Below are 27739 nucleotides of genomic sequence, written 5' to 3'. Positions count from 1 at the left end.
AGATCTATTAAATTATTTATAAAAATGGCAATGTTATTAAGGATGGTTTTTAAGGGTTGAAATATTATGATATTATATCCTAAAGCATAAAACAATCATTTAACCAATCAAAAATAAAATTTACCCATATTAAGGTTTACAATGTTTTTATATAATTTTTGACAATTATGGGTAGTTTACACCCCTAAAAATAATCAACGCCCTTGTGCATGATATAAAATATGATATAGATATAAAAATCGATGCAAGTCAAAATCATTCATTTAAGATAAAAAAAAAATTATATAAAGTTCCAACAAGGGCAGTTTTACGAATTTAAATATTATGATATTAAATCCTAAAGCATAAAGCAATGATGATTTAACTGATAAAAACTAAATATTGACCATATTAAACTTTAAAATGTTATTTTATAATTTTTTTACAATTAGGCGTACTTTTCACCCTTAAAAAACCAAAAGCGTACAACGGCTCAATATAGAAAATGAACTAGAGGGTGAAATGAGCCTAATCCCAAATTTTTGTACAAATTGATGCTGGACGAAAAAATTGCGAGGTTTTGCCATTTCTGCTTCATATCCTGGCCTAATTAGTTCCTTATCTTGAGTACTTTGAACATCAGCCCCACCTGTTGCCCTAAATGTGAACCTTGAAAATTTCAGTACAGACCAGAAACAGAAAACAAGTTAATATTCAGTTCATCTTCTCACTTTTGTTCAGAATTTTCCTGTTATTCTTAGTCTGTTAAGCTCCCCTTAACTTCCGTTTCGTTGCTATAATTTAAAATTTATAATATTAATTAATTCGGGTCTACCAAGCAGTCGTCTATATCAAAATCACTGCCCGAATTTATTTTGGATAAATTTTAGTTTTCGTCTTTGTCCGTACGTCGGAACTTTGCAATATTCTAAAGAAAAATAATTCAAATAGATAAGCACGTTCTTTCACACGCTGGAACGAGCTATTAAGCTTTGATGGCAGCCTAAAAAACAAACAATGTGCAATATTACAAAATATTTGAATGATTATAATATATGAGAATAATATCGTAACACAATCTGAACCACATATGGGATATACACATGTCATATAAATAGGGACGTATAATGGTCAACGGCAAAATGTCGTTAGGACAGTGAAAATATATGTATATACACACAGATATAGGGCATCTCCAATTTTGAATGGTTAAATGTACGAGTATATGAGCGATACTGTCCATTTCATAGAAAGAACGCTTGAACTTAATTAAAGTTGAGAGTGCCCTTCAAATCTATGGTCATAGTTAGAAATCAAATCTCGTATCTGTATAATAATATGCCTCTATAATAGGTGGAACAAATAGTAATTTAGTTTCTCACATATAGATGTCATTAGTACCGCCATGGACCTGTTTTGAGCACTATCAGATTGGTATTCCTTTGATTGTGTTAACAACTTTGTTCATTAGAGATTGAACCCCTTAAACTGCATACTCACACATCTACTGTGAAATCAATGTTAGTTAGTTCGAACTCGATTCGCTACGTGGTCGTACGCGGCTCGTAGTGAACTACTGGCAGTCCCCAAAAAACTCTCTCGAAAATAACACACCTGGTTTCCCATGCATTACTTTCAAGGGGGATCGGAATTTCGGACGTATCCTCCATTCCTCTCAGAGAGAGTCTCTCGGGAATGCCTTAGGAAAGCTTTCCCAGCTATATAGGAATGGAGGATACGTCCGAAATTCCGATCCCCCTTGGAAGTAATGCATGGGAAACCAGGTGTGTTATTTTCCAGAACTAACTACGTGATATCGTGAGAGATATATGAGGTTTTGCAGTTTATGGCAGTAAATCAAAACATAAGTATGAAACAAACTGATCCGTGAGGTACGCTAAAAAGCTGTGCTAAATATGTCCAGTACGCCACATACCTTTACGCCATGCGTGCAGCATACAGGCCGTGTTTGTCGGTCGCCGGCAACCTCGTATAGTTTACAAGAGTAAAACAAGAAAAAGCAGTTGATGTTAGATAATTTATAGAAAAACAATATGATTTAAACTGGAAGAGAATTGAAGAATTAAGCTATTTTAAACACGTTTTAGAACGAGACAACTTAGGAAAACATTCACCTGAAGACAACGATTTATGCCAACATATCGTCTAGTGAGAGCATTGGTGACGTCACTCGAAAAACATGGATCTGAGATAACCGCAGTTGAAACTTTTATGAAATCTTTTTAATTTTTTAACGGCTTTACGGTTAAAAATATCTTAACGACTTTACGGTTAAAAATATCGTACTGATTTCTGTTTTATGTAAGAGTTAAATTATGTTTACGGTACGTCATAATTTTCTATTCAAATAAAAAAAATTAAAGATTTTAAATTTTAGTTTCGTCAGTAATACATAAAAAAGGTAAATTATTTTGAAAATTCGTTGGTAAAATAATGACATAAATTTAAACATTCAATTTTTTTAATGAAAAAATATAAAAGTCATACGGCATGTAAATAATCATATTAATTGGAAATTTTAATATATTAAACTCAAAGTTACTCCCGAAAATATCTGCAATAATTAAAAAATCATTAGAAAATACAATTAATTTTCTTTTAGCAATTATTGTTGAAAAAAAAAAACTGACAGAAGGAATAGATTTATTTAAAAGAAGGGATTGTAGATCCTAGAACTTCCTCGTAGAAACCAGTAATGACTGTTGATATGCAGATGCCAATTCATGGTCTGTTATAAATGATGACGTTGCTTGTCTCGAAGTGTGACGTGCTGTGCAAATGCTAACTGATTTAAATGTAGCTTGGCTGTCGAAGTTTTATAAAAGAACGTCTCCGGATACTCTTTTCCGAGCAGAACTATAGATATAGAATTAAAATTAAAGCTTTCACCATCGTTGTTTTTATTCAAAGGTGTTAGCACATTCTTTGGTTATTGTTTCAGGTCAACAAATTCAGTATGTTCCACTTCATTTACTCTTAAAAGACTAACGCTTTTTCTGGCAAACGAAATTATCGCTATATAGTGTGCTGGTACATAGATCGGTCCACCGTTCAATGTTTTTTTATGCTTCTCTCAATCACTAAGTGTGCGCAGTCTCCTTCGTTTTGTCCGTGACCCACAACAAAAAAATTATGTGTGATGCTCTTTATATTGAAAGTAGTGAAAGCATACAACAACATTGTAATAATAAATATGTCTCCTCCTTGTCCACTGCAATTTTCGGAGTAAAGAATTAGCTCCAACTCGTCAGAGTCTGCAGCTCTTGCCTTTTTTTTCCAAGAATTTTAGTAAATAAGTTCCGATTTCGATTGAACCACGCTTTCCTTCGCCTTCGTGCCAAAAATAACAGTCGACATTACCGATCCCTTTTTTTGCTGTTAACAAACTGTAAAATTATAACAGTTTAATTTAGATTTATAGTAAAAACTGGAAACGTCTCCCCTGGGGACTGGCAATGTTTTTTAAGTCATTTCTGACATAACTAGATCATCTGACATCGGTAATTTTTTGAAAAAAGTTATTCAACTTACCGAAATAATGTCGTTACTCGATTTCCGTCACTAATGCTGAATTTTACACCACATTATCAGATTCACTGTCAGAGACACACTGCAAGATTCGTCAGTATTGCGTTAGAATGGGAACATAAAATCAACCTGAACCTGCATTACAGACGATTTCAACCACCGAGCAGTTTGTAGTAGAACTAGAGTTTCACCAGTAATGCAGCCAGTAGCATGCTACATATGGAATTCTTTGGGGTAAATAAGTCACAACCGAGAATTTTGGAGTTTCGTCACTAATGACGATACACAAGATTTACCAGACATTATAGACGATATACAAGATTTACCAGAATATGTCGTTTAAATTTAGTTCATCAATAATTTGTTTACTTTCAATAACAATAAATCATTTTAAGTTTATAATAATATATAATAATTTATAATAATCCCTATCTTCACTCATAAACGAATATTTTAAATAGTATAATATCAAAGTCGCCAATATCCATTAGATTAATTGGATTTTCTTTCTTATTACTGAGAGTACAAGTTATTTTTTCTCTATATTTTAGTTATGAATGTAACAACTATGTAACTGTAGAAATAAATATTTTAAAATTTCCGATTTTTATGCCTAAATCGTTTTTATAAATTTGCTCAGATTTTTTTAGGTGGGAGATTGTCACTTTTGACAGAGAACAACCGAACCACCGAACAACGTTCGGTGACCGAACTGTGTGTTCGGTTATTCTATGCTTTTGATGCTTTTGATATGTCATTTCAAAGATATCACATGCGCCGTTGACGGATCTCTGCAATTAATCTCTCCTACTATCATTGCTTCTAAAATATGAAAGAGGTGAGTAACAAAAATGTAACTTTAGATATTTTTTTATGTTATGATACGAGGTCTGGCTATTAAATAACGAGACTGCGCGCGCAGAAGGCGTCCTACGTTGCATCCAATCTTGCGTTGTATCCAATTTTTGCGATTTTAAATTTTTCATCTAGCAAATTGCGAACAGAAAACGCCTTCTTCTGTACTTCCTTAAAGTACAGGAAATTACTTAAATGTTCCTTGCAACTGGAGTGTTTTTTTAAGGAGGCAGACATATTTTTCAAATCAAAGTATCCTTCACAAGTCCATACACATTTCTTATTAGAAAATAATAAACACGGTCAACAATATAGTCTGATTTTCGTAGTACTTCCAGACAACCATTTGTAGACATCATACCATGATCAATTCAAAGTACGCACCTTTTTCCCATCTTTTTTGTCAATACGCAATGTTAGAGTAGGCCTTTCATTCATAATATTTTTTTTCTATCAATTTCAGTTCTTCTAGATAATGGCGATTCCAATAGTGAAACAACAATGTCCAAACAATCACTATCAACATTATTATTACTGCAACTTGGTAAAGCGTCATAAAAACTCATTTTTATTGTATCAGTTATAAAACAATCTCACATATATAAGTTGCATACAATCAGGCGATATAGAAATCATACAAATGGGATTTTTTTTCTTCGAATTTTACGAATTTTTTAAAATTTATTTGAGTAACCGTGCACTTGTTTGCAATTGTGTTGTTTGTTTAAAAATATGTTACAATTATAGATTATTACACATTTTTTTTATCATAATTTAAACGAAAATTTATATTACAATTCGATAATTACATTACAAGTGACAACGATGGTCGACGTAGGCCCGATCGTCTGGTGCCTAAACAGCAAGCATAAACACGACAATATAAATCGTTGTCCGGCAAGCTGCTTAACTTCAAACGCTTTTTGTACGGGGATCTTATGTGAGCTGGGTCGGCCAGTTACGATCGGGCCTATTAATGATATTTAAAATGCCTGAATACGATTCGATGCTTTCTGTGGTAATATAATAACATAGTTGTTTTAACAGACGTTGTTAGTGTGATTAACAGAGTGATTTAGTACATTTAAAAGTTATTTACATGCATTAACATAATTTTTGAATATATGTTTTTCAATTTTAAAGCTCTTAAAATTATTAGCTCTTATCCGTGGTCTCATCTATGGACATTTGAATTAATACATAAATATAAGTCTCCTAATCTTTCAAGCTTGTGAGCGTGATCAACCCGAGACTGACCGAGAGACAACGACCGAGATGAGCGAGTGAAGTGAGTAAAGTAAGCGCACACGGTGAACCTTTCCCCTTGCCACACCGCCCCCGCTCCTGTACCATACTTGCCGTAACTTACACTCGGTTTATTATTTGTGCGTTTTGTGCAGTGGCGGCTTTTGGGGGTAGGCAGGATAGGCCGGGCCTACCCCCAAAAGCCGCCACTGCACAAAACGCACAAATAATAAACCGAGTGTAAGTTACGGCAAGTATGGTACAGGAGCGGGGGCGGTGTGGCAAGGGGAAAGGTTCACCGTGTGCGCTTACTTTACTCACTTCACTCGCTCATCTCGGTCGTTGTCTCTCGGTCAGTCTCGGGTTGATCACGCTCACAAGCTTGAAAGATTAGGAGACTTATATTTATGTATTAATTCAAATGTCCATAGATGAGACCACGGACTGGCACGGACCCCCTAACACATGCTCGCGGACCACAGGTTAAGAAACACTGTAATAGAGCATTTTCAATGTATATAATACCACATTTGTATTTGTATTTGTAAATTCGTATTTTTGTGCCAATAAATGTTTTTGTACGTAATTCTACTTTTTTTTCTGTATAGATCTATTAAATTATTTATAAAAATTGCAATGGTATTAAGGATGGTTTTTAAGGGTTGAAATATTATGATATTATATCCTAAAGCATAAAACAATCATTTAACCAATCAAAACCAAAATTTACCTATATTAAGGTTTACAATGTTTTTATATAATTTTTGACAATTATGGGTAGTTTACACCCCTAAAAATAATCAACGCCCTTGAGCATGATATATAGAATATGACATAGATATAAAAATCGATGCAAGCCAAAATCATTCATTAAAAAAAAATTATATAAAGCTCCAACAAGGGCGGTTTTACGAGTTTAAATATTATGATATTAAATCCTAAAGCATAAAGCAATGATGATTTAACTGATAAAAACTAAATATTGACCATATTAAACTTTAAAATGTTATTTTATAATTTTTTACAATTAGGGGTACTTTTCACCCTTAAAAAACCAAAAGCGTACAACGGCTCAATATAGAAAATGAACTAGAGGGTGAAATGAGCCTAATCCCAAATTTTTGTACAAATTGATGCTGGACGAAAAAATTGCGAGGTGTTGCTATTCTTCTACTTCATATCCTGGCCTAATTAGTTCCTTATCTTGAATAATTTGAACATCAGCCCCACCTGTTGCCCTAAATGTGAACCTTGAAAATTTCAGTACAGACCAGAAACAGAAAACAAGTTAATATTCAGTTCATCTTCTTACTTTTGTTCAGAATTTTCCTGTTATTCTTAGCCTGTTAAGCTCCCCTTAACTTCCGTTTCGTTGCTATAATTTAAAATTTATAATATTAATTAATTCGGGTCTACCAAGCAGTCGTCTGTATCAAAATCACTGCGCGAATTTATTTTGGATAAATTTTAGTTTTCGTCTTTGTCCGTACGTCGGAACTTTGCAATATTCTAAAGAAAAATAATTCAAATAGATAAGCACGTTCTTGCACACGCTGGAACGAGCTATTAAGCTTTGATGGTAGCCTAAAACACAAACAATGTGCAATATTACAAAACATTTGAATGGTTATAAGATATGAGAATAATATCGTAACACCCTCTGAACCACATATGGGACATACACATGTCATATAAATAGGGACGTATAATGGTCAACGGTAAAATGTCGTTAGGACAGTGAAAATGTTAAGTATATACACACAGATATAGGGCATCTCCAATTTTGAATGGTTAAATGTACGAGTATATGAGCGATACTGTCCATTTCATAGAAAGAACGCTTGAACTTAATTAAAGTTGGGAGTGCCCCTCAAATCTATGGTCATAGTCAGAAATCAAATCTCGTATCTTTATAATAATATGCCTCTATAATAGGTCGAACAAATAGTAATTTAGTTTCTCACATATAGATGTCGTTAGTACCGCCATGGACCTGTTTTGAGCACTATCAGATTGGTATTCCTTTGATTGTATTAACAACTTTGTTCATTAGAGATTGAACCCCTTAAACTGCATACTCACACATCTACTGTGAAATCAATGTTAGTTAGTTCGAACCCGATTCGCTACGTGGTCGTACGCGGCTCGTAGTGAACTACTGGCAGCCCCCAAAAAAACTCTCTCGGGAATGCCTTAGGAAAGCTTTCCCAGCTATATAGGAATGGAGGATACGTCCGAAGTTCCGATCCCCCTTGGAAGTAATGCATGGGAATCCAGGTGTGTTATTTTCCAGAACTAACTACGTGATATCGTGAGAGATATATGAGGTTTTGCAGTTTATGGCAGTAAATCAAAACATAAATATGAAACAAACTGAATCCCGTGACTCACGGGCCGTGAGGTACGCTAAAGCTGTTCTAAATATGTGCAGTACGCCGCACCTACCTTTACCAGAGAACAACCACCAACACAGGGAAGCGACAGTCCTTTGAAGTTACGTGGCCAAGCCGCCAATGACCAGAAAATTAATAGTCAGTGGGCATATCACACAATATAAATTCTTAAGAGCGTAGGGCAAAATTTCGGGCCAACGTTTTTTAAATGCATTCATTTTTTTCGAATCCTGAAAGAACTAATAAGTATTTTTGAAAAATTTAAACGCAGAATGAAAGACTACATTATTACTGAGGGCCGAAAGTCCCTGAAAACTTCTATAATGTTTATTTTAATAAGTTACAGGGGTGAAAAAAAAGAAGAAAATTTAGTGTGATTTTTAATTTCAAATATCTCATTCAAAAAACTTTTTGTTTATTCTAAGGGACTTTCGGCCCTCGGTAATAATGTAATCTTTCATTCTGTGTTTAAATTTTTCAAAAATATTTGTTAGTTTTCTCAGGATTCGAAAAAAAATGATTGTATTTAAAAAGCATTACTAAAAAGCAAATTACTAAAAATCTTAAAATTACAACAGAGCAAGACTTCAAAATTGCAAAAACATGGTTGCAAATAAACAAACTTACATTAAATTATGAAAAAACTAAATAGGTACTCATCTACTTTTTGCTATATACAAAAGTTGTCTACCAATTTTTAATTCGTTAAATATAAATAACAAAGATCATTGAAGGTACTGCGTCATGCGCCAATGTTTTTCTTCTATTTCTTTTTACAATAACATTATCTTCAAAACGCAGTTCACAAATCCTATAATTATTATAAAGTGAATCCATTTTGAATAACAAATCTTCTCGTCTGCAAGCTTCTATCCACACTTTTAAGAGAACAAATTTTAAATAAAGAACTTTTTCTGTATTTATAAATAATACTTTATTACTTACACCTATAAGAGTATTAGTATATTCTAAGTATATTGTAAGTAATGAAATATTTAACTTTTGTCAATATCTAATCTTAATAAATTTACAGTTTTCTCCTAAGTCACAAAAATGTCACTAAATATTGAGATATGCAACAAATAAAGTTTTAATATTTTTTATTTGTAATTCCCATTTCAAACTCCTAAATATTTTATGTACTTCGATCCATATATTTGATCTTTTTTATTTATATTTAACGAATTAAACATTGGCAGACAACTTTTGTATATAGCAAAAAGAAGATGAGTACCTATTTAGTTTTTTCATAATTTAATGTAAGTTTGTTTATTTGCAACCATGTTTTTGCAATTTGTGTGTTCGGTTATTCTATGCCTTTACGCCATGCGTGCAGCATAAATTGTCGGTCGCCGGCAACCTCGTAAATGTATTTATTATTATTTTACCTATAGTTGGTTGATAAAAATTTTTATTTTTAAAAACTTTCCTGTACTCACTTATGTTTTTCAACAATTTGTTTTTTCAATATTGATTTTATGATTCTTATCTTATCGCTGGCATCATACCTGTTACTTTTGACCAATTCAATTAAACAATTCGCCTTTTCCTCTTTTATGAATTGATTGACTCAGATCGAAAATAGCTTGAGACACAACATTTGAAGTCACATATAACAGTAAAGACGCTACGTTCGGCTTAAAATAAAGACCGCATTAATTATTATTTATTGTATAGAACATACAGAGGTAACCTATGGAGCGATAACAAAAAATGCAACTTTAGATATTTTCTTATGTAAATCCCGTGTGGTCGTGTGCATAGAATGCTTAGCCTTAAATCTTTGCATATTATAAAATTAAAGATCACATCCTAAGCATGCACCATATTGTTTGGTAGATAATAAAATATTATTTTAACTTTTAATACGTTTTAATAACTGAATCCTGTTAGAATTATAAATAAAATTGTGATTAAAATTTTTAATTTAAATATGTGGAAATATACAAATAATATTATAAAAAAAGTTTATGCAGTCGCCATCTACAGGAGTATTTTGAAGTATACTAACCGTGACAAATTCTCCCATTTGAAATTTATTGTTCATATCATTAAGTGTGCGATTAAAGAGTTCTTACAATGTATCGAGACACGAACAAAACCGGTTGAAAAATTAAAAAAAATTGTATTACCATTGTATTACTTCATGCAGTTTAATATTTACTGTATTCGTTTTGGAATTTGGTGGGCCAGGAATTTTGTTTAATGAGAATTTTAACGATATTTACATCAGAAAAGAAAATATTGGAATACAATTCGGTCCGAGGCCGAATTTTTTCATTTTCTTATTGTTTTCATGACTTCCGCTTTTTCTTTTTCCATATGTTACAATACCATTTTCACCATATAATGGTGGAATTGTTTTTTTTCTTTACGAAGTATTTTAGATAGTTTCCAGAACGTGAACTTATTTGGATTTAGCTCTTGGATATAGGAGTCACAACTTTCGTTTCTGTGATTTTGGAGTTGTTTTTTCACTTCCCTATCTAATTCGTTTACAATTCTTTTGTCTTCCCTTGTTCTTTTTCTTTTTCTGTTATTTTCTTTGATTAGATTTTTAGCTCTTCGCTAATATCCCTAAATCTTCGTTTTTGAGTAGTAATGGTTTCTGTTTCGGAGAATCGATAGCAATTGTTATTGTTTGTTCTAATTTTAGCACACTTTCTTCGAGCTCTGTTATATTGTTGATTGTGGGTTTCTTTTTATTGCGGGATTGCAAATTGTTTGCATCTATTGCTCCCAGGGTCAAGACGATTAGATTATAATATGTCCAATCGCCTTCATTTATTGAGTGTATTTCATATTGTTGACCCACGTTGTGTAGGATTGCAATATCGAGATAAGTGGGAAGGATTCCATGGAAACCATAGATAGCCACACAGCAGTCTTCCATTACGATTGGTTGCCCTGTCGTATCAATTCGAAGATCTCGCATTCAGGTTGTCTATAATTATTGTGGGTTCTTTTGAATCTAGAATGAGGCTCAGGTCTTCGTTGAATATATGGGATCGCTAGGTCTGACATATATGCAGATACCATTTTTAGTGTTTCATTTTTCGCAATGAGCCGGATGATCGTGGCTTCCATTATGACCAAGCCATTTGGTGTTTGAATATGTTGCTGTTGTATTCCTTTTTTCACCATGATAGCTGTTCCTCCTGCATTAGTTCTGTGATCTGTTCTGTAGATATCGTAGCCTGGAAATTTTGTTTTTTTCCTTTCTACAAGTTTAGTCTCTTAAAGCGTTATGACATCGAGCTCTAACCTGTTTGAGAATTCATTCAGAAGATTGATCTTTTTAAATATTCCACCGGAATTCCATGAACGTAAATCTTCCGATTGGTGTACGTACTAACATTTATGGTCGGCTTCTCCGAATGGCTGCCATCATCTTCGTCGCTTTGTCCATCATTGCGCATTATTCCAAGATTTTGTTATTGTACCTGTGTGGAAATTGGCGATTAACGTCGCCGCGTCTTGAAGCGATTGGGTAGGAGCAGGGCAGGGGTGTCTGGAGTGGCATCTGAGTTGGATTTTTTGTCGCTTGTTCGTAGCTGACTCCGCACACACACACACACACACACACACACACACACACACACGCAGTGATCAGCCCTGCCCCTAGGGACATGTGTATACCAACCTAGCTCGTCCTTTAAGACTTCTGCTTTGTCAATTTCCGTATGAACAATCCCGTTTACTCCGTGTAGAGGAGGTATGGGTTTCTTGTCCTTTCGGAGGATTTTTGATAATTTCCAGAAGGTGGATTTATTAGGATTTAGCTCTTGGATATAGGTGTCCCAGCTTTCATTTCTGTGATTTTGTAGTTGTCTTTTCACTTCCCTGTCTAGCTCATTTGCAATCATTTTGTCCTCTACTGTTCTTGTGCGGTATGCTCTTCTTCTTAGCTGACTCCTTTGAAACCATTGTTCGTCGTTTTGTGCTTTTTTTTGGGTGTTTTGGATTTGGATGAAATCCGTTGTTAATTGGGGCGCTATTTATTCGTCACACACACACACACACACACACACACACACACACACACACACACACACACACACACACACACGCGAAGCGTTCAACCCAACCCCTAGTGACATGTGTATACCACTGCTAGTCAGTGGGATCCACATGTCCGAAGATCAAACCGGTCTCGCTCCAGAAGAGCTAATCATTCTGGATCGGTACCTATCTGACCCCCAGGTTTTTACACCACCCCTTCACTACGTCTGACATACGCAGCGAAGGCTTATGAACTTTACGTCGGGCGATTTGGGTAATAAACAACACCCTCCGTATTTACATGGTTGTGGTTAGGCCACAGCTTTTGGAGGTTCTTCTGCTTTTGTCGCCGCGGCATAACTTACTTTAGGCCGGGTGGTGGGTGCATCTTTGTATTTAGGAGGAGTTGTTGTTTTTGTTTTCCTTTTTGGTGCTGTTGAGCACCCCCTGTAACTGGCTGTGTGTGCCTCTCCGCAGTTGGCACATTTGGCTGCTGTTTCTCTGTCCTTCTGGCAGTCTGACGATCTGTTATTGTAATCTTTTGATTACAAGCCTTTTTGTCTTCGGTGTGTCGATAGGGTACGCTATGAAGTCGACAGCTAGTTTGTGGTTCTCTAATATTGCTCTGAAATGGCTGGAGATGGAGCGACATATTCGTCTGACAATGCGAATGCATTTGAGCTAGTTGGCAATTGTACTAAAATAATAAACCAAAGTATGCAACTAGCGACATCTAACGAGGAAAAATGAAGTCACTGTCGATAGCGATTGCCTTTCTACAAGATTAGTTTTTTGAAGTGCTACGATATCGAGCTCTAATCTGTTTGAAAATTCATCCAGAAGATTAATCTTCATAAATAGCCCACTTGAATTCCAAGACCCTATACGTAGAATTTCCGTTTGGTGTACTAACATTTAAGGGCGCCTTCTCCGAACGCTGTCATCATCTTCGTTTGCTTTCTCCATCATGGCGCAAAATTCCAACATTTTGTTGTTGTAGTCGGCGTGAAAGTTTGCAATTAACGCCTTCGTATCTTGGATGGTTCGTGTAGGGGCTGGAGTGGCTTTAGTGGTTGTCTTTTTCGCAGCTTCCATTTCTTCCAGTTCGGAGGCTTTATTCTTCTTTTTCTTTGGTTTTTCCTTCTCCTCCTCCTTAACCAATTTTTTTATTTCTTATCTTTTCTCTGGTTGTCTTTTCTTAGCTCAGTCATCTGAGCTAGAAGGTCTTCTATTTGTTTGTTGGCATTTTTGTTCACGCACTTTACTTTCCTCTTTTCCTCCTTTTTTTACTTTACTTTTCCTCTTCGTGAGAGGAGCCTCCTGTGGATCGCTGCCTTTTTCTTTTGGTCTCTTCTTCAGCGGATCTTCGACTAGAGTAAGTGCTGCGTCCTCCTCTTCGTCTGTATCGCTATCTTCCTTTATCGTCGGATGCGATGGTGTTAACAGAAGTTAATTAATTTTTAAATCAGAAACCGCAAGGGTGGCCGTGGCTGTTGTCATCTTCTGCTTCCGGTGAAAACACCTGCGTGATGGCACCATTGCTGGTGGGGGCGGGGGATAAGAGACACTCATTTTGCCTCACGGCCGTGAACAGTAGTGTTCAAAGGAATTTTGAGTTTTCTACACATAAGACTCTGTTTTTTTCTCGCCGCCTAGCCTCTGCCAGTGTTTTTCTGGTTATCTTTCGCTGGGTATCCCTCGATAATTTCTCAGGGTTCCACTTGCCGTTCATTCATAGTATGCAGTCAGTCAATGTTCATTTGTACGGGATAGGATATCTTTATTTCAAAAAGGAAGTTTAGGATCATTTGATCCTCTTCAGGCTTGAGTTGAATGTGTTGAGAAATCATATAACAGTCCAAAAATCCACTGGCGCTTTAGCGATCTTCTTTTGTGATACATCTGTCGCCATCTATTGGGTAGGCGACAAATTCTACCTTTGGTTCGTGTTTTTCGATAACCATTGCCATTGGTAGATAATCTTCCTTGGTTTTTGTTTGATTGAATGTCCTTCCGTTCAATACTACCGTTCAAGGTTATGACATTTCTTACGGAATATAAAATAAAAATAAAAAATAAAAATAAAAACGTTTATTGCCTAATAAAATTTTACATGTCATTCAGTATCTCATCATTATAGCTTTCTTTCTTCGGCGTCCCGCTCTTGCACCGCCAGCTTCTTGATAATTTGACCTCTCGGCACCCTAGAATTCTTTGTGTGGATTTATCATCGTCTTCTTCTGTACGTACTAATTTAAGGCACCGTACCTACTTCCCTGCTTGGCTGTTTTCAAGCAACCATCTGGCTAGACCCTGATCAGATGGTCGATCAGTCTATGGGTAGACCTATGCATCCTCTTATTCTCGATGATGTTCCTGGTCTTACGGAGTCTTCTTGTGGCCTGGTGGACCACCTCACTCAGTGGTGTATACTGGAGCTGTTCTCTGATGGTTGCTTCGTTGCTTCTTACGGAAGAGTTATATCTGGCAATTATATTGACAATTATAGTAAAATAATATACCAAAGTACGCAATTAGCGACCTCTAACGAGGAAAAATAAAGTCACTTTCGATACCGATTAAAGTAAACTGTAAACTCAGGCTAATAAAGCTTATACTAGAATGCTGTTAGAATATTATTTACGTATATTACTCTAGCAAGTACATCCGCAATTAACAAACTTATTATATACAATATTATTAGTTGAGTTGAGTATACATTTTCTATTTTTTGGTTTTTCTGAATTATTCCTTGAACTGATTTGTAATGTAATTTCTCTTTGACTGAAGTTTGAAAATTACTTTTTATTTAAAATAAAAGTAGCATTTATTGCTTAATAAATAAAACTAATAGTCAAGAAAGCAAATGAGACATATTAATTACATTAATGTTTAATTATGTTTAGTAATATTTATTCTTTAATTAGCTACATGTTTTTATACTTTTTTCATATCTGCCAATTAGCTTTTTCGGTAGTAAAAGATATTAAAAATAATTTCTCATGCTTGAGATCCTAAACATTTATTTTTCATCGAACTTACCATTTTAATTCAAAAATGCGATTGGGGAGGGGTGGTGAAAGCTTGGTGGTCAGATAGGTATCGTCTCCAACAGTGGTGGTGATCTCCGTGATCTTTCGTAATTTAATAAAAGCTTTCTATATAAAATCATTACTTTATTATTACCTGATTAAGGGTTATCCCAAACATTTAATAATACTTATATCATTAAGTCGAGATTTATCGATTTTTTCGAGACAAGAAAAATAAAAAAAATATATTACTCAATGCAGTTTAATAATTCTATTCGTCGTGAAAGTTTGGTGGTCCAGGTACTTTGTTTAATGTGAATTTTTACATAAGAAAAACAGTAATTTAAAGAAAATATTGGAATAAAATATAATTCGGTCAGAGACCGAATTTTTTTCATTTTCAAATTGTCTTTGATTCCATCCTTTTCTTCAACGTACTTTGTTAATTGAAAGTTAAACGTCCATAGCAAACAATAATATTTGATCAGAAATTGCATTCTCATTGTAAATAAAGTAGTTTACAATTATCAAGACAATAGTTGGCAATAATGTCCTGAATTTGTATGTGTTATACACGGTCTTCGGCCTAGACATATTTTTATTTTGGGCTTTAAAAATATTTCAGAATTTTAAGCCCTCTCTGTATTGGAGCCTAGAAGAAACATCTCGCCATTGCTGGCTAATAATTCACACTATCAGAGAAACGATTGTATTTTGTATCGATTAATGGATCTCTATCTCTATATCTTTTGTATTCTCTTAAGAGTCGGCGTTTTTGTAGAATTAATGAGGTCGCCTATGAGAATTGCTGTGTTTACAGTAGCGAAATACTCTAAAAGTTCGATGGAAAGAGGGCGGCTTGGATGTATGTAGTAACTTTGATTGTTAGGGAGATTCAGATCAATTGCCAGGAGGTCCATGACGGGAGACTGTATATTTGGGGGGAACTTGTGGGGTGAATGTGGCAATCCGTGTTTGATGAGGATACCGCTCCCGCGAGAAAAATGACTACGGTTTCGGTAGATGGTAGTATATCCTGCAAAGGTGGGAGTGGTGCGAGTGAGAGTGTCTGTAATCGCAAGAATTTGAATGTTGTGTTTTTGCAGGATATGTTTGATAAGGGGTCCCTTTTTTGAGAGCTTCTGGCAATTTACTGCTCGTAGGGTGAAATCCATAGACAGGTATTTAGAAAGTTGTGTGGAAGGTCATATTTGCGGAAACAAATCACGAAGGAATATATAAATGGTGGAAAAACCTTAACATATATTTATTTTGCTTACAAAGAAGACTGTATATAACAAAGATCACCCTAAGTAATGATACACACATATCGAAAAATATTTAACGAGGAATTTAATATTGGGTTTTTTGTACCAAAGAAGGATCAGTGTGAGCAATGTACTAAATACAAGATTGCTGAAGGTTGTGAAAAAGATACACAAAAAGAAAATTATGAGCTACATGTGACTGAAAGGAAAGAAAATGAAAAGAGTTGCGAGGAAAAGGCTAATGATAGAGAAAGCGTGTCGCACAGTTTTATTGTGGCATGTTATGACTTGCAAGCAGTAATGTCAGTTCCAAATGGTGAGGTATCAACTTTCTATTATAAGTCTAAAGTAAATTGCTTACATTTCACTATCTCTGAACTCAAACAGGACACAACTGAATGGTGTGCTTCTTTTGGGATGAATCACAAGGAAATTGCGGAGCTAATGAGATAGGTAGTTGTAAGTTGTATTTTAAAGTATCTACAGAAAAAGTCTCTAACTGCTGATGAAGAATTGAATGTCATCTTATTCTGATAACTGATGTGGACAGCAAAAAAACCAGTTCATTATTGGGATGTACATACATGCTGTCCTAAATTTAAAAATAAAATATATTACCCATAAATTTTTAATACGTGGCCATACTCAGAACGAAGGAGACGATGTACATTCTTTGATTGAAAAACAAGTCAAAAGATGTCTTAAGTCAGGACCAATATACGTACCTTCGCAATATGTTTGTGCTATTCGAACCGCAAAAAAAAGATGGACATATTTCGCTGTAAATGAAATGAGGGTGAATAAGAGTGTAGATGGCCAAGTTGTAAAACTGTCTGATTTTTTAAATTATTTTAAAGTAATTACTATTTAAATGGGAATAAGCTACACTTAAAGGTTAAAGTACGTTTATTGACGTTTCAATTTACACTTCGGAAATCCTATTGAAAAAAAAATTGAAACGTACTTTAACCTTTAATTGTGGCTTATTCCCATTTAAATAGTAATTACTTTAAAATGCCACAAGAAAATAGCTTCAGAACAAATTATTTTTAAATTTTAAATATACCTACATACAAAGATTTAAACCTCTTTTTGTGATACATGGTATACAGCCAGCTGCAGGAATTTATTTTCCTTGTGGATTTTGTAAATTATTTTATAAGTTCGAAAAAATGTTTATTTTCATTAAGTATTATTAATAGGTTGTTTACTTTTACCAAATAAACGATTTTTCTTTTTAATATGACACAATTCCGTTTTATTTTTCTCTTTTTTTATCATAAGTTACATAAATATTAACTTGACTTTTTATTCTAATAATCAGAACTTTAATGTAAAACAAAAGTGGCACTATAAGGAATTTTTTTTAAAGATTTTTTTCTAAATTAGTAGTTACATTATTAACTTGCCTTCTTTGGTAGAAACTAACTGTACTTTAATCAAACTGTTAAATAACATTAATTATAGTATTTAATTCGGTTATTTTAGTTTACATCCAATACAGAACTGTTCGAAAAACTTTAAACGGTCATACTGAAATATCCAGATTTTGGGATAATGTCACTTTTGTTTTCAAGGTGCGATAATTGTGGGTTCTCCTGAATCCAAGATGACGCTCAGGTCTTCGTAGAAGATTGGGTCATTTGGTCTTACATAAGCTGATACAATTCTTAGTGTCTTGTTTCCTGTGGTAAGTCGGACTATCGTGCCTTTCATTGTGACCAAGCCATCCGGAGTTGGGCTGGCTTGGTGTTTGATTCCTTTTTTTGACCATGATGGCTGTTCTTTCTGAGTTTGCTCAGAAGGAGCAGCCTAAATTTTTTTTTCCTTTCCACTAGTTTAGTTTCTTGTAGTGCTATGATATCTAGTTCCAGTCTGTTGAAAAATTCATCCAAAAATTCATTGATTTTTTGATAGAGCCCACCTAAGTTCCAAGACCCAAATACCAATCTTTCGATTGGTGTATTAGCATATTTGTCCTATGCTACTTCGGCTGCGGCTTCGTTCGTTGCTGCGGGATTCTCTTTTGCAGGTTTTTTTGTGGCCTGCTCGTAGCTAACACCTTTGTTGGTGGTGTTGCTGTTTATTGGTCTGCATTTAGGTTGTTGTGGGGCAGCTTTCTTTTTAGCTGCCTTCAAGCATCCTCTGTAATTGGCTCTATGTGCCCCTCCGCAGTTTGCACACTTTGGCTCGGTGTCCCTATCCTTGCCGCATTCGCTGCTGATACGGTTTTCTCCGCATTTGACACATTTAGCGCCACAATGACAGGCTTTTGAGCTCTGGTAAAAATATTAGCAAATGTAGCACTGAATTGTTTCTTTTTTTACAGCACTTTTTTGTACAGCTCTGCATAACATCGTAACACGACCCTAGTTACTAATTGACAATAGTAAAATACTATACCAAAGTATGCAATTAGCGACATCTAACGAGGAACAATGAAGTCAGTGTCGATAGCGACCTGATGCTATTTAACTAAGTTGTTTAATATTTCTGTAGACTTGTTTAGTAATTTGATGGTAGTGATTATTAAGGATAAATATAATTAAACTACTTAAAACAAGGCCATACGCGACACTAAATATATTGTAATCGATTGTAACACATGCAGCAATAACAATGATTACCAATAATTTTTCATTAAAGTTTGTATTTATATCAGGTAATTGGGTTATAGAATTGTAATTAAAATTGAGTTGAACAAAAAACGTGTTTTTATTTACTTCAACTTCAAATCAGTGCAAAATCCAAGGACGGTTTCTGTCAAGGAATGATCCAAAATCTAGAGCTTTTCGTTCTCAACTTCTTTTTTAATTATCATTATTATTTAGTTTGTGTCTGTATTATTATTTATTTCAATAAAACTAATTAATTGTCACCATTTTTATTCCAAATCACACAGATTGTTGTTCCATGATTTATTAATAATAATAATATTAAAATACCAAGCAATGTTTAAAATAATACTTGTATTGCAAGTACACATAATAATATTTAATCTGTTGTAAAATTTTTTCAGCTATTGCTACATTTTGTGCAATATTTTGGTCTAATGGGAGCGACAGTCGCAGAATTTGCCGTTCGTAAGGAGTTTTCCTAACCCTCTTAGCTATGGGAGTTTTTCTCCGTTAATTAGGATTTTGTCCTTTAGCACTTCTGCGTAATGGGTTTCTGAATCCGTAAAGATTCTGACGAGGGAGGTAGGCGTGTTTGTCTGTTTTGAGATGATTCTCACGACTTTTGTAAATGGGAATGAGAAGATTATTGAGAGTTGTTCTTCAAGCTTCTCAATTAAAAGATTTTTGTCCACACCTTTTACGACTAAATGAAAATTAGTCTGGATGGAAGGCTGAGTTGTGGATTTTTGGGCGCGTTGACGCCTGACAGAGGATAAGACAGTGAGATTTCTGCCTGTGTTTAAAGAAATGTGGCTGTTTAAAGGTAATTTCTAGATGCGGCTTCACGACGATGGAGTATTAATTTCTTAGGAGGTCGTTCTCGTGAAGAACTCTAAATAGTGTTGATTGTATGGCAAGTGTGTGTACTTTTCGCTGGTTTAATGGTTTAAAAGAAAAACGATGGTTGGACTGTATTTTACTTAAAAATTGTAATAAATGCAGAACTAGGTACGTGTAGTCACACTGAGATCTTTTTTCACACTCTGTCTTTCAATGGCACCTAAGCAAGCTGACAGCGTTGACACGGTTGCCATTTTACAACATAATAAAGTGTGAACAGGCAAGATCTAAAGAAATATGTTCTATTCTATATGTGAATATAGATTTAGATTTTTGGGGTAGGTACTGCAGGGGTATTTGTATTTGTACCACTTAGTCAATCGGCTGCTGGGTGCTCTCTCAGTACCCTTACGCGGGTGTTCACACCCTTAGTGTAATGGTATCTACTTGCTCTACTTAATGGCCATTAGTGACTTGGCCATGAGTTGTCTAAAAAAGTCTAAAGTCTTTTGCACCGAAATTTTTCTTGAAGTCTTTAAAGTTTTTTGGTCTCTCAATCTGGAATCGGCTAGTTTAGATTCGCCAGTTTGGACTTTTTATCCTCACTGCTCTGGCATATTCTTAGCCTTCTAGTCGATATCCTCTGTGGGGTGTTGTCGTCATCTGTGGTAACCTGTACTCGTTCCTTTGGTCGGGTTTTCCTGTTTTTATCGGTTTTTGGGAGTTTGAACTCCCCATCACTCCTGGCGTCTCTTTGTGGCATCTCGTCTGCTTCTTCGAAGTCACTGCTCACTGGTTCACCAGCTAAACAAGTCCGAAATAGTCGAATTAGTCGAGTTCAGTCAAGTATAGACCTGCTTGTAATTTTGTTATTGACGAAATCGAATTTTTTAAAAGGGTATTATTTCGCTGTAGTTGAAAGTGTATTTTCATTAAAAGAAAATTTACACAACTTTCAGACATTTTAAAACTATCGAACTATTCTTTGGGATAAACTGTCTTCTTTGTGTACTGTTATGTTATTTTTTGTATGATTATTCTCTGGTGGTTTGTTTTCTCTCTGGTGTTTGTATTATTTACTCTCTAGTATAAGGTTGGTTTTATTCTACTATTTGTTATATAGTATATTTGTTAAATATACTATGGCTCTCGCTGGTAGGTATTTTAGAGACCTGTTCGTTATTTTTGATCTGAACCAGGTGCTTTTTTCGACGAGCTATTTTTAATTAGTTCGTTCGGCGAGCTATTTTTAATCAGTTCGTTTATCTCCTCTGGTGTTGTAGGAGGGATAATTTCGTTTCGATTATCAGGTCTTTCTTTTTGTCTTTCGACTTCTTCTATGAAGTCGATGTCTTCGTCTGGGTGGTAATTTAATGTACACTCTCTCTCGAGAGTACTCCTCATTACCTCTGCTTTTTCCTCTATGGTGTATACGATTCCATTTTCCCCGTGTAGTGGGGGATTGGTTTTCTGTCGGTTCTCAAAATCCTCTTGAGTCTCCAGAGGTTTTGCATGTGTGGTCCTTGTTCTTCCATATCTCTTATGTGATTTTCCCAGCTTTCACTACGGTGTTGTTGTAGTGCTGTTTTGACCTCTCTGTTTAATCTGTTTGATCTGTTTTTGTCTGCCTGATTCCTTGTCCTTCTTGCTGTCTGCTTTGCTCTGTTCTTTTCCCTTATCAAGTCTTTTATTGCTTGTGGTATCTCCTTAAATCTTCCAGAATGCATTTCTACTTCCTCTTCTGTAGTGCTGTTTCTGAGCGCTTGTTGGATGATGTTTTCCAACTCTAGGACTTTGTCTTCTATTTCTCGTGGGGTTTCTATCACTGGAACTATATTTATTCCAGTGCTTAGGAGTCTCTTAGAGTTTGTCCATTTTGTTTTCTTTTTAATTCTTCTGATTGAGCTTTCTTCCTCCCACGTTCCTAGTTCTAATAGGATGGGATTGTGGTCGGTTGTGCCTTCGTTTAACGTTTGTAATTCTGTTTGTAGTCCTAGATTTTTTGCTACTACTATATCTATGTGTGTGGGAAGTCCGTTTCCTGGATAGTGAGTAGGGTCTGTTGGGCCCATTGCCATAATGTCTTCATTATTTTCGATGTATGTATTTAATAGTCTTCCATTTCTGTTCGTAGCTCTGTCGTTCCAATTAGGGGATCTTGCGTTTAGGTCTCCTATTATTATTGAGGGTTCGTTATTTAAGAACGTGTTCAGGTCGTCGTCGATCAGTAGATCTTGTGGTCTCACGTAGGCGGAGGTAATGTTGACTTCTCCTTGCCTCATTTGTATTCTTACTGTTGTTGCTTGCATAGTGTTTAGCCTAGTGTTGCCTCAAGTATCCCCTATTTGCTTGCACTAGTTCAGTGCTAGCTTTATGTCTGCTATCGCCTCGTTGACTACTCTAGTTAGTAACTCTTTCACAGAGTTAACTAGGCCGTCTTGGTGTTGCCTTGAGATAAGGATGGTGTTTTCCTTATCTTGTGCTTTTGCTGCCTGGGCGTATGATGGGCCGCCGGGAGTGATTTGTGGCCTTCTTTGCGCCGTTGCGTTTTGTCTTTGTTGGGGCTGCTGTTGACGTCCCCATGTAGGGCATCTTGGGCATCCCCTGAAATTGGCTGGGTGTTGTCCTTGGCAATTTGCACATTTTGCCTTTTGATCTTTGGGCAATTGGCAGCTTTTGCTGGAGTGTTCCTCTCCGCATTTTACGCAGCGAGGTGCTTTAAAGCACGCTCTCTGCGCGTGATGGTAGCCCTGGCAGTTGAAGCACTGTGTGGGCCCTGTTGCTTTACGTAAGTCCTCTATTTTTATTTTCATGTGCGTGTTGTCATTCGTAGTCGGCTGGGCTAGTTGGTATTTATAGTAAAATATTATACCAAAGTATGCAATTAACGACCTCTAACGAGGAAAAATAAAGTTAATGTCGATAGCAATTAAAGTAAGCTGTAAACCCAAGCTAATAAATCTGATAATAGGTCTATGTTGGAATATTGTTTATATTTTACTAGTACATCTACAATTAACAAACTTATATACAATATTTTTAGTTGAGCTACTTTTGAGCTAAATTTTCCATTTATCGGTCTTCCTAAATTATCTTTAGAACTGATTTAAGCTTATACCTGCAAATAGTATGTAATTTTATATATATTTATATATATTTATATATCTTTATATATATTTATAGAATATTGTAAGTTGGAAAAGAATTTTTTGTTGAAAAAGTACAAAAACATGTAGCTAATTTAATTAGCTACATGCCTTTGTACTTTTTTCAGATCTGCTAAAAGTCGTTCTGAATTGGCTTCTTCCGTAGTATACTTAAAAATATTAAAAATAATTTCTCGTGATCAAAATCCTAAATATTTATTTTTCACCGAACTTTCCATATTAATTCCAAAATGTACTAATTCCGCTTCTAAGGAATATTTATACCTAATATACCTTACTACCTACTACCATTTACTACGCTACACTACTTTTATATTATAGAATTGTAATTAAACTTGAGTTGAACTACATACGTGTTTTTATTCTATCTTGATTCAAATCAATGCAAAATACAAAGACGGTATCTGTCAACGAATGTTCCGAAATCTGGAGCTTTTTTAATTATCATTATCATTTAGTTTTTGTCTGTATTATTTTTTCAATAAAACTATCATGATAACTTTTATTTTAAATCACACAAATTGTTTGTTTTCCATGATGTATTAATAATATCTAACGAATTTAATTAAAATATCAACCAATTTTTAAAATATCAATTTGTACTGTAAGATGTGTCTGTCAGTTTGTCTCATTACATATACCTAATAATATTTAATCTATTTAAATTTTTTTCCCAAAGTTTATTTATTTATGAATATTGTTTTTAAACAACAACTTACTTCAAACATATTTTTTCGAAATTAAAAAACGTTTTCCAAAAAAAAATTCTACTTATTTTAGGTCTATGAATTATGGTTCGATATTATTTAAATGCATAGACAATTCAGCATACATATTGCGAAATTCATCTGCTCTGTATTCCTTTCTTGAACTTCTATCAAGAAGATTGAAAAAAACAAGGTAAGAAGAACATATAATTGTAAATAAGTTTTTACTAACAAATAAAAATTACAATACACCTATTGGATAGGCAACCAATAAATCGTTGTTGCTGTTCGGTTGCAATACTTGTGTTTCTTGAGGAAACAAAATGAATAACTATTATTAGTCTCCAGGGAAATATGACAAATATAGTGGTATTTGACATTCATCTCAACTACTACCTACGCAAAATGCAAAAATGCACATTCATTAAAATTTTTTTCCTATATTTTATTAACAATTTAAGCGAAAATGATTGATTTTAAGAAGTTTCCTATGGTATTTAAAATCATCATATTTTTTCAGAATACTGAAAAAATTATTGGTTAATTTATATTATAGACATAATACAAAGTTTATATACTCATAATTCTTTAACCTCTTGTTAGTTGTCCCACGTACCTACTATATATAGAACTGTCATCACCGTTGGTTAATGATTTATCTTGTTTAAGATATATGTAAATTTCTGTTTTATGTCTTCATCAATTTATTATTTAGATTAAAATATTAGGAATTAGAATAACAATTCTGACCAAATATTTAACAGTTCTTCAACAATTGATCTGTGTTAGTGATATGAAATGTGAGTAAAATTATCACAATCTCCTTTGTTAAGTATCATAATTGCCTTCTGAATATGTACTTTAATTAGTAAAGCCTTCACACGTCCATACGTCATTTTACACTTTTACACTACTTTCTCTGAAAACCGTAGGTAATTATTTTTTTATCATCAGTCAAAAAAGAAAATGTTAGCCTTAATCTGAACACAATTAATTACAATAATTGGATAACTTTAAACTTTTAATTTAATTATGCTATTAATAGGTTTATTAGATACGTTTGTATTGTCGCTTAACATCTGGGGTCTTATCCTAAAAATAGTTTTCAATTATAGAAATGTCTATAGGATAGTAAATTAAACCATTTTATTTATTTTAAGTTACCATAAATCTTTCACAGACTGGCTGTTTTTTTTTATTTACAAACTACACCAAACAGAATGAAATTATTTTATAAAGATACATAAATATTACATGTATGGCTATCATCATGGGCCTACACATGTAGGCCCTATCATAATGTTCAGTTTTAGCAAAGCTTTTAGATGGGGGAAGTATGCATGAGATGGCATACTTTTTTAGTTAGGCCACACTTTTTTCGAAATGCCATTTGAATACTTTCAGCTGAGAAAAATGATAACTTACAACTAAAACTAAACATTAAAAAATATTATAAGCAGCATTTGGGTATTAATTAGAGCAAGTATAAAAAAATAAATAAAAAACTCTTACAGGTTCCATCTCATCCAAATATTTGTGGGTAAGACGACATACCAAAATAAAAAGATAATCTACACTCTACATACCCATATCGCAAATGTATGTTTTTTTTTCTTTTTTTCTCCATCTGCGCACTCGACATGGGAAAATTTGGCACAAATCTAACATCAGATTTATCGTCAGCGTCATCAAGCAATAACTCTCAACTATCACTGTTTGTTTCAAGCAAGCAAGCAATTTAATTAAACCCAGCCTGTGAGACATGTTCACCCCTAAGAATTACGTTCATGTGTAATAATTCATTGGAGCGAGGTGTGTTAACTCTAAAAACATAAGTCAACCCACTGCGCTCCAATGCTCCAGTCCATCCCTTTCCCCCCTATAGCACTCTGATGCGTGATAGAGGCACAACTATCAGCCAAATGCTCTTCCTATGGAGGTCCTGGATAATAGAACCCCAACATGGTTTCCTAACCGAATTCAAAACTCAGGACAGCGCATTGTCGCTATATTCCTGTTATCTTATTGTGGCTTATCCGCGAACTAAAATTGCTTACTTGGGCCTTAAGTCTCTGCTCTGAGCCAGGCTCAGTTCGGCGACTTGGTGCTCAAGGGGTTGGGCCCTTTCTTGTGTGTTTTTTTTTGGTTTTTTTTGTAAGTAGCCCTAAAACAAACATCAACATGAGTGCAATATCTATACTATGACACTGAAAAATATATAAAAATATAGAACAATATAATAATATAGAGCTTCTCTTCTTTAACGCAACCGGGCCCACTTTGTATTTGGCGATTGTCCATGGGTGTTTTTGATCTTCCTTGTGAATTGTTGTTGTTTTTTTGAAGTGTTTTCTGTCTGGTGTTTTGTTTTCTCTCGTGTAGAGTAGAGGTGACAGTACTGCTCCCTGTGGTATTCCAGCCTCCGGGTTCCCGAGTTCGGATAGGATTTGTCCTATCCGGACTCTGAAACAACGATTGCCCAAATACGAAGAGATTAGCCTTGTTATTGCTCTGCTATACCAGTATCTTCTTATTTTATATATCAGGCCTTTATGCCAGACTCTGTCGAATGCTTTGCTTACATCTAGGAAGGCAGCTCATGTAAATTATTTATCGTCGAATCCAGCTGCTACGTACTCTGTTAGTCTGAGTACTTGTAGCTCGCTGGAGTGTTCTGATCTAAAGCCAAATTGAGCTTCGGGTATTATATCTAATCTGTCTGTTTCGGCTTGGGGTCTGCTGAGTATTATTCTCTCTAAAATCTTGCTGATTGCAGGTAGTATTTCTTGAATCTTAGCATCGCATTAATTATGTTTGTTAGATATGCAATGGCTCTCGCTGGTACGTATTTTAGAGCACTGTTCGTGATTTGATCTGGACCAGGTGCTTTTTTCGGCAAGCAGTTTTTGATTAATTCATTTATTTTTCCGGTGATATAGGAGGGATGATTTCGTTTGGGTTTTCGGGTCTTTTTCTTTGTCTTTCAACTTCTTCTATCAAGTCGATGTCCTCGTCTGAGTGGTAATTTAATGCACACTCTCTCTCGAGAGTATTCCTTATTACCTCTGCTTTTTCCTCTGTGGCGTAAACTATTCCGTTTTCTCCATGTAGTGGAGGCATTGACTTTCTGTCATTTCTCAATATCCTTTGACGCCTCCAAATATTTTGCATATTTGGTCCTTGCTCTTCCTTGTTTCTTATGTGGTTTTCCCAGCTTTCACTACGGTGTTGTTGTAATGCTGTTTTGACCTCTCTGTTTAGCCTATTTTGCTCTATTTTTGTCTGCCTGATTCACTGTTTGTTTTCTCTTTAATGAACAAATTTAGCTTAATTTTTCTAGCAGATTTTCCTAGATCTTTTGCTTTTTTTTCATCAGTTATCTGATTGGGTACTTCTATCTCAGGTTTAGAGTTAAGAACTCCATACTTTCTTCGATTTCTGTTAGTTTTGCGTTTATTTTGACTGGTAGCTGAAAGATGTGATATTTAGTCTACTATTATGGAATTTGATGGACCTGACATATATTTTAACCAATACTGAACCTGAACGGAATACAAGGTTCAGTATTGGTTGCTCTACTTTTTCTTATCTTTATAAATGACATCACTACTTTAAAAATCTATGAAAAATTTTCTTTTTGCTGATGATACCAGGAAAAAATCTAATAGTGCAACTCTACATGCAACTATAACTTCTGATCTAGGTACTTAAAATAAAAACCTGGCCCGACTCTTCTTAATAACAGCCAGATCAGTATCGTTAGTTAGGTAAAATTTCTTGGTATTTTTATAGATAGCAACTCTAAATAGTCCCTTCATATTGATGTGTTAAGTAAGAAACTAGCCTCAGCCTACTATACAATAAGATGTGTTTCGAAGGAAATCAATTTGGCATCTTCCAAAATAACATATTTTTCTTTGTTCTAGTCTCATCTTCCATATGGTCTTCCTTTTTGAGGTTCTAGTTGTAGCATTTTAAAATTCTTTGGTATAGATATATTGAAATCCCCTCGTATATGCTAAAATACCAAAGTATTTCAATTCCTCTTTGCGTCGCCGAGTTAATATAAAAGCATTTTAAATTT

Source organism: Diabrotica undecimpunctata, chromosome 8, assembly GCF_040954645.1.
Source record: "Diabrotica undecimpunctata isolate CICGRU chromosome 8, icDiaUnde3, whole genome shotgun sequence".
Classification (NCBI taxonomy): Eukaryota; Metazoa; Arthropoda; class Insecta; order Coleoptera; family Chrysomelidae; genus Diabrotica; species Diabrotica undecimpunctata.
This window is presented reverse-complemented; position numbering follows the sequence as displayed.